A 12,658-nucleotide genomic window follows, 5' to 3' on the forward strand; every position below is an offset into this window, starting at 1 on the left:
TGGATTGAAATGGTGGCTGCAATGATGAGCTAAAGTATAGCAGGGATTGTGGGGCTGGCGCGGGATCAGGCAGTGTTTCGTTCTGCTGTGCATGGGGTTGCTATGAGTCAGAAACGACTTGACGGCACTTCACAACAACAACAACTCATTGGGTGCATAGATATTAATTATGGTTATGTCTTCTTGGTTAATTGATTATATAATGTCCTTCTTGGGAGCTCTGGTAGCATAGTGCCTAAGGCACTTGAGTGCTAACCAAGGCTGGCAGTTCAAACTCACCAGCCACTCCTCAGAAGGAAAGTGGAGCAATCTACTTCTGTAGTGATACAGCCTCAGATACCCAAGGAGGGGTCACTATGAGTCATGTCTGACTTAACAACACATAACAACAATAGCAATATCCTCCTTTGTCCCTTATGCTGTTTTTTTATCTTGAAGTTTATTTGATCAGAAATTAACGTTGCCACTCCTGTTTTTTTTGGTTGTCATTAGTTTGGTATAATTTTTCCCACTCTTTAATGTTTAATTTGCTTTTATCTTTGTGTCTAAGGTAGGTCTCTTTTAGGCAGCATATTGATGGGTCTTCTTTTCTTATCCAATCAGCCAGTCTCTTTCTCTTGACTGGTGCATTTACTCCATTCACATTGAGTGTAATTAGTGATGTTGTTGTTGTTGTTATTTGCCATCGAGTCGAACCTGACTCATAGAAACCCCTCCTTGGGTTTCCAAGGCAATATAACTATGGAAGTAGTTTTGCCCAACTTTCCTTCTGAGAAGTGGCAGGTGGGTTTGAATTGCCAGCCTTCTGGTTATAGGTATGAATTTATTGCTGTCATTCTATTGTGTTTTTTGTTGTGTCATTGGTGATTTCCTTGTTCCAAAATATTTTTCTGTGCTGAGCTCATTTTGTTATCAGGTGTTTCACCCCTTTTCTTAATTATTGTTGGTTTTGTGCTTACTAAGCCCATGTGTTTTTCTTCTTTTTGAGTTTGTTTAGGGTGATTGTTAATTTCCTTTGCCATTACCCTAAAGTAAATTTTTATCTCCTTACATTTGGAATATTCACTTCTATAAAGACATGGTCCTGTCTTCCTCCCTACTTGGAAATTTTGTAATTAAAACTTTTATTCCCTCTATTTATTTTGTTGCTGGTGTCATCTGCAGATTGACTCCCTTATTTCTCTGTGTACATTATTTTATAAGCTTATTTTGAGCACCTATTTCTGGTTTAGTTTCTAAGCAGTGATGTCAAGTGTCTTGATTTTAATTTATTTTTCTCTATTGTGGGTTGTCTATTTTAAGGACCCTCTTTAGCATTTCTTGTAAGGTTGACCTGGTTTTCACAAATTCCCTTAATTTCTGTTTGTCTGAGAATGTCTTGATTTCACCCTCATATTTGAGGGATAATTTGGCTGAATATATAATTCTTGGTTGGAAGTTTTTTTTTTTTTTTTTTTTTCCCCCTTCAATTTTTTATGTGTCATCCCATTTCCTTCTTGCCTGCATGGTTTCTGCTGAGAAATCAGAACTTAGTCTTATTGATTGTCCATTGTAGGTGACATTTGGTTTTTCCCGAGCTTCTGCCAAGATTTTTCCTTTGTTTTTGGTTTTGGAGAGTTTGATTATGATTTGTCTCGCTGACTTTCTTGGGATCTATTCTGTATGGGGTTCATTGACCATCTTACAGATATCTTTTCTTCCTTCAAAATATGGGGGAAATTTTCTGTTAACAAATCTTCCACAATTCTCTCTCTCTCTCTTTGCCTCCTCTTGTTCTGGTATTCCAATGAGGCATATGTTATTTCTTTTCATGTCATTCCATAACTCTTAGGTTCTCTTCATTTCTCTTAAATCTTTGTTCTGATTTTTCTTCATATAGGCTGGCATTAAGTAATTTGTTTTCTATAGTTGGGAAATTCATTCGTTAGCCAGTTCTAGTCTACTCTTTTGTCCTTCCAATGTTTTGTCCATCTCTGTAATTTTAGTGTTCATCTTCTGGATTTCTAATTGCTGTTTTTGTATGAGTTCTAATTGTGTATTTATCTTGTTATTTTGTTCTTAAATGATTTTCCTGAATTCTTCCAGGGTACTGTCTGTCTCCTCAATGAGTCTGTTTGTGGTTTCTTCGAGCTCTTGGAGGGTCCTATATATATACCTTCTGAATTCCTTCTCAGATAGTTCTATTGCTTGTTATGTTAGATAATTATTTAGCCTTGGCTTTTATTTCTATTGTCTTGTGCTGGGTTTTTGTTTGTTTGTTTGATTTGAGGTTGTTTCCTAGACATTTTGAAGTTGTAATCTTTGTTAGTTATGTATTGATTTGTTTCACCTTGATTTTATGTTTTACTGTATCTGAAAGTGTGGAGCAGATGTACATTTTTGGTTAGTAACTTGGCTGTGCTGGGTTGCTCTGTCCTTGATTCTGTGACCAGGAGTTATTGGTGTTACTGATCAGGTGAGGTGTTAAATGTAATAATTCCTGTTTGGTGGTTTAATGTATTCTTTCTATTGGATGAAGCAAGGGAGAAGGAAAAAAAAGCACCAGTAGCGAGTCTCCATTTTCCACATTTGGTTGAGACAGTTCAGTCAGTGCTGCTGGCACAGGCAGTGTAGTTTGTTTCTTCCTAAGCTGTCTACTAATGTCGGTGTCCTATTGTCAATCAAAGACCTGTGGTTCAAAATTGACAGAGACTACAGTGGGTAGAGGGCCACTACTTTTTACTTGGATTGAGAAGCTGCAAAAACCCAGTACCCTGGTCCACTCTATGCTAAAAGGGGTCATGGAAGAGTTGAGCCCCAGTCCACTGCTGTGCATTCTCCCTGGTGCTCTGCCTACTGAGAGGGAGTTTTTCCCTTTCCCCAATTCCTTTCTGGATCCTGTGACAAGAGGGGAGTGTCTTGATCCATTTCCCAGTAAGATTATATACTTACTTAAAGCCCAATGTCATTGCCCAAAACTCCTGCTGTGGGTACTCTGAGTCTCCAGTGCCTCTGTTGGTTCTGTATTTTTTTTTTTCCTCTTTCCCTCCTTCCCTCTGCCAACTTCTTTTGTATTTCCAACGAGTTCTCTCTGTCTCCTTCTCTGCCAGCTAGGTGAGTTCGTTTGTTTCACCTAGTTGTTTAATGTGCTCTTTTTCTCCATCTTCACTAAATCTGATACTCTATCTTCTTCTTAGTTGCTCATAACTGCAGTATCATTATTTCTGTCTGCTTTACTCAGTTGTTCAGGGATTAAGTTGATGGAGGGAACAAATGTGTGGGTTATAGGTACGACATCATCTTACCCTCTATCTTGATATTGTCTTGATTTCTTTTCCATTTGGAAGTTCTGTAACTACATCATTTATTCCCTCTTTTTGCTTTGGGATTATTGTCACTTACAAATTGGCAACTTTGTTTCCCTATTTTCTGTCTTGTAGCTTTATTTTATTTTTGATACTTCTATATCTAGATTAACTTCTGGACAATGTTGCCATATATCAATCTCTGGTTGTTGTCTGCTGTTGGTGGTTCTCTGTCAAGAGGACTACCTTTCATGTTTCTTGTACAGTTGGTTTTGTTTCTGCAAATTCTCTTAACTTCTGTTTATCTGAGAATGTAGTAATTTCACAATCATATTAGAGACACAATTTTGCAGAATATATAATTCTTGTTTGGCAGTTTTTTTCTTTCATTGTTTTATGTTTTATATATGTCAACCAATTGCCTTCTTGCTTGCATTATTTCTGCCAAGAAAATCAGAGCTTAGTTGTATTGGTTCACCTTTGTAGGTTACTTTTTGTTTTCCCTGAGTTGCTTTCAGGATTCTTTGTCAGTGCTCTCTAACTGGAATACCACAAGTGGGTAACTTTAACAGTCAGGGATTTTATTCTCTTACAGTTTCAGAGGCTAGAAGTCCAAGTTCAAAGTGGACTCTGGGGGGCTGGATGAAGGCCCCTCAACCTTGGGCTTCAGCTCTGCCTTTTGCTCCTGGCCTAGTGGAGCTGGAGGTGTCTCTTAACTCAGGCAGCTGCTGGCTGCTGAGGCTGATAAACTCAAACTTGACAAGTAAAATCTCACAGTACCAAGATTATCAAGCAACACTACAGCCCACTAGTTCAAGTCCAGAAAATAGTCTGAAAATTGGGAAGCAATATGGGAGGATGCTGAATGAATACTCAGCTAAAAGCAGGATCCAAGAGTGCCAAAAAGCTCAGAGACCTTTCTCAAAGCTTTTTCTTATATACTAGAAGCAGACCACATCTCTAAGGCAGCTACTCAGCTGCTCACAGCAGATTTCACCATGAAGTTGATTATTAGTCTCATCATAGGGAATGAATACATGCAACTGCTCAGCCACTCAAAACCAGGCCCAGCCAACTTGATGCATAACCTTAACTATCACATACATTTAGGAGCTCTGGTAGCATAGTGCCTAAGACACTTGACTGCTAACCAGAAGGCTGGCGATTCAAACCCACCAGCCACTCCTCGGAAAGCAGGTTGGGCAATCTGTGTCTGTAGTGATACCACTTCAGAAACCCAAAGAGGGGTTGATATGAGTCTGGTCTGACTTGACAGCACATAACAATGTCACATATATTTTGGTGATTTTCTTTTGGGCTCTATCTTATTTGGAGTTCATTGAGTGTCTTGAACGCATATCTTCACATCTTTCATGGTATTAGTGAAGTTTTCTTCCAATAAATCTTTGACAGTTTTCTCAGTGCTTTTATTTTCCTCTTCCTTTCTGGAATTCCAGTCACATGTAAGTTATTCCTCTTGATGGTGTCTCAAATGAACCTTAAGATTTCCTCATTTTTTGGTTCCTTTTTTTCTGATTGTTCTTCCAACACATTGGTGTTGAAATATTTGTCTTCAATCTTGCTAATTCTGTGCTCCATTAATCCAATTCTACTCCTTTTTCCTTCCAATGCATTATCTAGTTCTGAAATTTTCATATTAATGTTCTGGGTTTCTATTTGCTGTTTTGTATGTAAGTTTGATATTTATTTATTTATTTTCTTTCAATACTTCTTAAGTTTTGCCTGTATTTTCCTTGTACTTTCCTTGATCTGTCTCTCAGTCCATCGAAGGTTACCTGTGTTGGTTAAGGTTGTGTGTCAACTTGGCTGGGCTGTGGTTTTGATTGTTTGGTAGCTGAATGTAGTTATTCCCCATGATGACATTGTAACCACCTCCATGGTGGAATCTACTGTGAACATTTAAATAGTTCCCTTTGGGATGTGGCTTGCTTCCAGTGTATATGGAAAAGCTTTGAGAAAGGTCTCTAGCTTTTGGCACATTTGGATCCTGTATTTGGCTGTATCTTCATCTCCTGTTCCTGGACTTGAACCTGTGACCTGCTGTGTTGCCTGCTGATCTTGGAATTGTGCCATTTTACCTGCCAATCTTGAGTTTGTCAGCCTCAGCAGCCAGTAGCTGCATGAGTCAGAAGAAACCTCCAGCTCCAGTGTGTCTGGAACAAGAGGTCCAGCTAAAGCCCAATGTCACCCAGACCCTAGAGCTGGCACTCTAATTTTGGACTTCTAGCCTGATAAATTATAAAAGAACAAAATCTTGTTTGTTAAAGCCATCTACTGTGTTATTTCTGGCATAGCAGCACTAGAGATCTAAGACTAAACTAAAAAGCCAAACTCCTTGCCATGGAGTTGATTCCAACTCATAGCAATCTTCACTGAGATTGCAAGGCTGTCAATCATTATGGAAGTAGATTGCCTCATCTTCTTCCCACAGAGCAGCTGGTGGGTTAGAACCACTGACTTATGTTAGCAGCCACCAGAATTCTTTCAGAAAACTAAGACAATACCTAAATATAAGTCTTTTGAATTCCATATCAGGTAGTTCCAATCCTGCTTCTTCCTCAGGGAGGTTTTCTGTCTCTGTATTCTGGTCCCTTGCCTGTACTATTTTTTCTTGCTCCTTTGTGTGAACTGGGATTATCAGTTGTCTCCAAGACATTGTGGTCATTGTATTTGTATTTAGTTGGTGATTGTATGTTAGTGTGATTTGCCCAGCTCTTTAAAATTTTGTTTTGATATACTTGAATGAATGTGGCTAGTGTGCTACTCCATTCAATAGTTTGGCAGCACTTGGACACTCACCATACATATTCTAATGGGTGTAATATAGGATGAGTATGTGTGCATAGATTTCTGTTAGCTTTTTGTGTAGAGTAATTGAATGTGGATTGGGATTGTATTGGCTGCCATGTATCATTGATCAGTTGGTACAAAAGCAGGTGGTGACCCTTGCCTAGGCTGCAGCAAGTGCAGATATCCTTGGGTCATGTAAGCACAGTTGCTGTCTCATGCCATGTGTGTAGGGCCAAGAAAAAAAAGAAAGAAAGAAAGAAAGAAAGAAAGAAAAAGCAAGAGAACAAAAAGCACAAACAGCATAGACAAATGACACAAACCACACAAAAAATAAAAATGAAGAGAAAAAGGAAAAAAAAAAAAATCTGAGGAGGGGGAAGAGAAAAGAGAGTAAGAGAAAAAGAATAAAGAAAAACCTAAAGAGTAAGAGAAGGGATGGGAAAAAATGAAATGAGTAAAAGAGAAGAAAGAAAAAGAGAACAAGGGAAAGGGAGAAAACAAACATATAAACAAACAAACAAACAAACAAAAAACCAATGACCAGGGAAGGGAAAGAAAAGTAAAAATAAATAGAAGAAAGAAAGTAGGGGGAAAATAAAAGAAGAATTAAAAAGAAATGAAAACTGGGTCGGCAAGGCACATGGGTAGTGTTCCTGCTGACCAACCAGGTGATAGGTAGCAGGACACCTGATTCTAGGGGGAGTTCCTGCCAGCCAAAAAGGCATCTGGGGGCCTGACTCCCAGTCTCCAAAGAGTTCCTGCTGTTGGCTACCCATGTGAGGTCAACATGTGTATAGAAAAGTGTTTTTTTGTTTTGTTTTGTTTTCTGTTCAATGCCCATCCACCCTGGTGATGGCATGATACTCATTCACAATGATTGCAAGATGTTCAGATTCTTTAAATCCAAATGTCACAAAAACTTTAAAAGAAGCGCAGTCCTTACAAGTCAGATGAGCTAAAGCATTCTGGAAAGCAACTTATAGAGCTTCTTATAAAGAATAGAGCTTATAGTGGATAATTCATTTGAATTTGAAAAATGTAGAAATGTACCTGTCAAATACCAGTGGGAGCTATGGAATAAAACTATTGATGCAATGAAGAGAATTGAAGAGATCAGACAGAAATACCAAGCTCTATTTATAATGAACACTTTAAAGAAAAACAAAGAGCTACAGAAAGTTCAGGACATGAAAGAAGTCAAGCAAAACATCCATCTTATCTGAGCTCCTTTAGCAGGCAAAGAAAAGCAGCTAGAAGAAAAAAATGATACAGAAATTACAAGAGGATGTAGATATGTGAAAAATATTCCTTAAAATATTTTACTCTTTGTAACCATTTCTATATGTGCATTTGAAAACTCTTTTGGAGACTTGGAACTTCTAAATAATTAATTTTTTTCATAAGGTCACTTAAATGAAAGGTGATTGAAAATACATCTATCATACATTGCTTTTTGTAAAATTCAGATGTTAGAGATGTTCGATTCTATTTCAGTGTTAAATATTCACTGAAAGCTATACTTGCTGTAAGTCACAAATATTCTTTTTGTAATCAAAGAAGTGAAGTCTGGGCATAAAATAGTCTGCATTTAGATAATGACACTAGGCAACGTTTATGTAATGACAAAAATTCATGGCTAAGATGTTTAAAAAAAATTTTCTTTTCAGTAAAATAGCACCTTCATTAATGTTATAGAAGGGGAGATATAGCAAGGAACTATCAATCTACACAGAACTTGGTTTCATATATTTTAAATTTTATTTTCAAGATCTGCTGCTTAGGTTTAATAGCATCCCAGAAGAGCATAATGGCCTTGTAGATCGAAGTCTAATTATGTTGAAGTGTTTTGACTTTATTTAATTTTCTAGCCTTGTGGATGTTGGAGGTGAGAACTGTGTTTCTCTGAAATGGCACCAAATTCTATTAATTTCCACATTGTAGAATATTCAATTCTAATTTGCAATTCTTGGTAGAACAATCTTGATTTTCCAGCTTGACATTGAGTTAGAAGCAGATAACCCCAGTGCCTTTTAAAATTTGTTGCATGGTTTTCTTTAAAAAAGCTCTTAACTATTTACATATGGAATGTCCATTATTTATACATAAAATGAAATCATTTCTAAAGTAGATAACTACATATTAGTTAAAGATATGAAACAAAATTATACATATATTACTTGGAAGAAAGTGTGTTCCCACATACGTACCCACTTGAGTAGGACATATATTTAATTAAAGAGATGTGTAAGTAGTCTCCATGTTATGACAGGGTTCCATTCCAATGATTCCATCATAAGTCAGTTCTGACATAAGTTGAATAACTGTTGGTTTTTTAGTTTTCTTATTACCTTTCTTTATCAGTTTATTTATAAGTCTTTGAACATCTGCGAGTGAACATGTGAGAATGATAACAGCAAATTATGTGCTGCAACACTGCATATGGTGTATATTACAAACAATATGATGTACAAAAACAAGTTGGTCATAAGCGTGGTTTGTCATAACTTGAATATGTTGTATGTTGTGGACTACCAGTATATACTTAATATTTCATGTTTCTTTTTACATTGTTCATGACTTTAAATATGTTAAGAATATTAAGTAAATCCATCAGTTTTATGTTGATGTGGTTGGGGCAAAATTTAGATGACCAGTTCTTAGGATTATATAATTATAAAATAATAGCTAAATTTTGACTGGATGGAGTGTGAGAAGACTTGAATTCCAATGTGATTCTGCCTGTGTTCTTATTTGTAAAATACAGGCTATTGGTAAACATTATTGCTGTGAAGATCAATGTAAATGATATAAGCAATGAAAGACCAAAAAAAGCACCCCAGTTGTCCATAAATGGATGAATTAATTTCTGGGTTCTCAATTCTATTCCACTGGTCTATGTGTCTATCATTGAACTGATACCAGGCTGTTAGGATTACAGTAGGTGTATAGTATGTTTTCATATTGGGAAGCGTGAGGCCTCCTCCTAGTTTCTTCTTCAGTAGTGCTTTGACTATTCTGGGCCTTCATATTTTCCATATAACATTGATCATTTGTTTTTACATTCCTGTAATTAATCCTGTTGGGATTTGTACTAGTTTTGAAGTGTATCTGTGGATCATCTTAAGTCTTTTTTAAGTCTTCAAATCCAAGAGCGTGGAATGTACTTCCATTTATGTAGGTCTTTTTTAGTCTCTTGTAGTAATATTTTCTAATTTTCACTGTATAAAGTCTTTTATGTAGCTAGATGGGTTAAAGTCTAGCTATTTCATTATTTTTGTGGCTATAATAAATGGTATTGTTTTCCAGATTTTCTTCTCAGAATACTCCTAGTTAGTATAAAGGAACCCAACCAATTTTTGTGCATTGAGTTTGTACCCCTGCAACATTGTTAAATTCTTCTATCACATTCAAAAGTTTTCTTGTGGAATCTTTAGGTTTTTCTATGTATAGCTTCATACCATCTGTGAATAAGGATAGTTTTACTTCTTCCTTTCCAATTTAACCAAAAACCAAACTCACTGCCCTTGAGTTGGATCCGACTCATAGTGACCGCTCCTTGGGTTTCCAAGGTGATATCACTATAGAAGTAGATTGTTCCATCTTGCTTCCAATGAGTGGCTGGTGGATCTGAACTGCCAGCCTTCTGGTTAGCAAATGCCTTAGGCACTACACCACCAGAGCTCTTATTTCTTTTTCTTGTGTTATTGATCTGGCTAAACTTTCCAGTACAATATTGAATAAGAGTGGTGATAATAGATATCCTTGTCTCATTTCCATTCTCAAGGGGAGGATTCTCACTTTTTCTCCATTGAGAATAATGTTGGTTGTTCATTTTACATATATACCCTTAATTATGTTGAGATATTTCCTTTCTATTCCTAATTTGCTGAGAGCTTTTATCAGGAAATGATGATGGATTTTATCAAATGTCTTTTCTGCATCAGTTGATGTGATCAGATGCTTATTTTCCTTTGTGTTATTTATGTGGCAAATTACACTGATTTATTTTCTAATATTGAACCACCCTTGCATTCCCCATATGAATGCCACTTGTGACGTATGATTTTTTTTTTTCTTAATCTGTTGTTGAATTCTGTTGGATAGATTTTTTAAAAAAAATAGATTTTATTAAATTATAATTTATGTACAGTGTAATGCACAAAACTAAAGTGACATGGGTCAATACATTTTTTTTGCAATGTTCCATTCCTTCCTCTCATTCCCCTGGTAACCGACAAAGAAAGTTTCCCATATATAAACCTTTCCTTGACTTTTTACAATAATGGGCTAATACTATATTTGTCTTTCTGCGATTGACTTATTTCACTCCATAATGACCTCCAACTTCATCCATGTTATGCAATGTTTTTCAGATTCTCCATTATTCTTTGTTGTTGTTGTTGTTAAGTGCCGTCGAGTCGTTTCTGACTCATAGCGACCCCATGCACAGCAGAACGAAACACTGCCCGATCCCGCGCCAGCCCCACAATCCCTGCTATACTTGAGCCCATCATCGCAGTCACCATATCAGTCCATCTCCTTGAAGGCCTCCCCCTCTTTCGTCGACCCGCCACCCTACCAAGCATGACATCCTTCTCCAGGGAATGGTCCCTTCTTACAACATGACCAAAATAGGTGAGATGAAGTCTGGCCATTCTTGCTTCCAAGGAGCATTCTGGCTGGACTTCCTCCAGGACACATCTGTTAGTTCTTTTAACAGTCCACGGTACTTTCAGCATTCTTCGCCAGCACCACAACTCAAAAGCATCAACTCTTTTTCGGTCTTCCTTATTCATTGTCCAGCTCTCACATGCATACCAGGCGATTGGAAATATCATGGCTTGTGTCAGGTGCACCTTAGTCCTCAATGAGATATCCTTGCTCCTCAGCACTTGAAACAGTTCCTTCGCAGTTGACTTTCCCAATGCTACACGTCGTCTAATGTCCTGACTGCTGCTTCTGTTGGCATCGATTGTAGAACCAAGCAACGTGAATTCCTTGACAACCTCAATCTTCTCTCCATTTATTGTGATGCTGCTCATTGGTCCAGTTGTGAGGATTTCTGTTTTCTTTATGTTGAGATGTAATCCATACTGCAGACTGTATTCTTCAACCTTCATCAGTAGGTGCCTTAAGTCATCCTCACTTTCAGCAAGCAAAGTTGTATCATCTGCATATCTCAGGTTGTTAATGATTCTTCTTCCAATCCTGATACCACGTTTTTCTTCATATAGTCCAGCTTCTCGGATTATTTGCTCAGCATATAGATTGAATAAGTGTGGAGAAAGGATACAACCCTGACACACTCCCTTCTTGATTTTAGTGTTGCATAATATTCCATTGTGTGTGTGTTTCATAGTTTGATTATTCATTCTTCTATTGATGGGCACATAGGTTGTTTCCATCATTTTGCTGTTGTAAATAGCTCTATGTGAACATGGGTGTGCATATATCTGTTCTTGTTCTGACTCTCACTTCTTTAGGATATATACCTAATAATGGAATTGCTGGGCCAAATGATATTTCTAATTCCAGCTTTTTAAGGAATCACCATACTGCTTTCCACAGTGGTTGTATCATTTGACAGTCCCACCAGCAGTGTATGAGACTCCCAATCTCTCCACATCTTTGCCAGCATTTGTTATTTTCTGTCTTGTTGAACTTTGCCATTAGTGCTAGGGTGAGATGGTATCTCATTGTTGTTTTGATTTGCATCTTTCTGATGGCTAATGATCATGAGCATTTCTTCATATATTTGTTAGCCACCTGAATATCCCCTTTGGTGAAGTGCCTATTCATGTCTTCTGCCCAATTTTTAATTGGATTGGTAATCTTTTTTCTTGTTGAGGTGCTGGTGTTTTCTATAAATTTTAAAGATAAGTCCCTTGTCAGATATGTCATTGCTGAATATATTTTCCCAACCTGTAGGTTCTCTTTTGACTCTTTTGGAGAAGTCTTTTGAGGCACATAAAAAAATTTAATTTTTAGAAGGTTCCCATTCATCTAGTTTATCTTCAGCTGTTTGTTCATTTTGGGTTAAGCTTGACAGTGTATTTTTGCCATAAATTAGGGCCCATAAATTTTCCCCTAATTTTTCCTTGAGGAACATTATAGTTTTGGATTTCACATTTAAATCTTTGATCCATCTGGAGTTAGTTTTTGTGTATGGTGTGAGGTATAGATTTTGTTTCATTTTTCTGCAAATAGATATTCAGTTTTTCCAGTACCGTTAGTTAAAGAGACCACATCTTGCCCATTTAATGGATTTCAGCCTTTTGTCAAAAATCAGCTGACCAGCCATCTAGATGCAATGATGGGTCTCTCCTCATTCAGAGCAAAGAAGAATGAAGAAAACCCAAGATTCATGGAAACAATTAGTCCTGGCAATTGGTACACCATGCGATTTGCTGTATGGAAAGTGAATTTGCTCTGTAAACTTTCACCCAAATCACAATTAAAAAAAAAAAAAAAATGCATCTCCACTTTTGCTAGGACCATTTATTAAACAAACATTCTCTTCCCCATTTAATGGATTTTGGCACTTTGTCAAAAAAAAGCTGACC

The 12,658-nt window shown here is 37.1% G+C and overlaps 1 protein-coding gene and 1 pseudogene across 1 annotated transcript in view; both read left to right on the plus strand.

The window, feature by feature from the left end:
* The window catches only part of SHC3 (SHC adaptor protein 3), a 623,780-nt gene that overhangs the window by 321,632 nt on the left and 289,490 nt on the right, over positions 1–12,658 (plus strand). The gene's annotated exons all lie outside the window — the stretch shown is intronic.
* On the plus strand, positions 6,883–7,394 carry LOC103201601 (annotated as a pseudogene).

This window comes from Orycteropus afer, unplaced genomic scaffold (assembly GCF_000298275.1).
Source record: "Orycteropus afer afer isolate SDZICR_OR568_19922 unplaced genomic scaffold, OryAfe1.0 scaffold00156, whole genome shotgun sequence".
NCBI classification, from domain to species: domain Eukaryota; kingdom Metazoa; phylum Chordata; class Mammalia; order Tubulidentata; family Orycteropodidae; genus Orycteropus; species Orycteropus afer.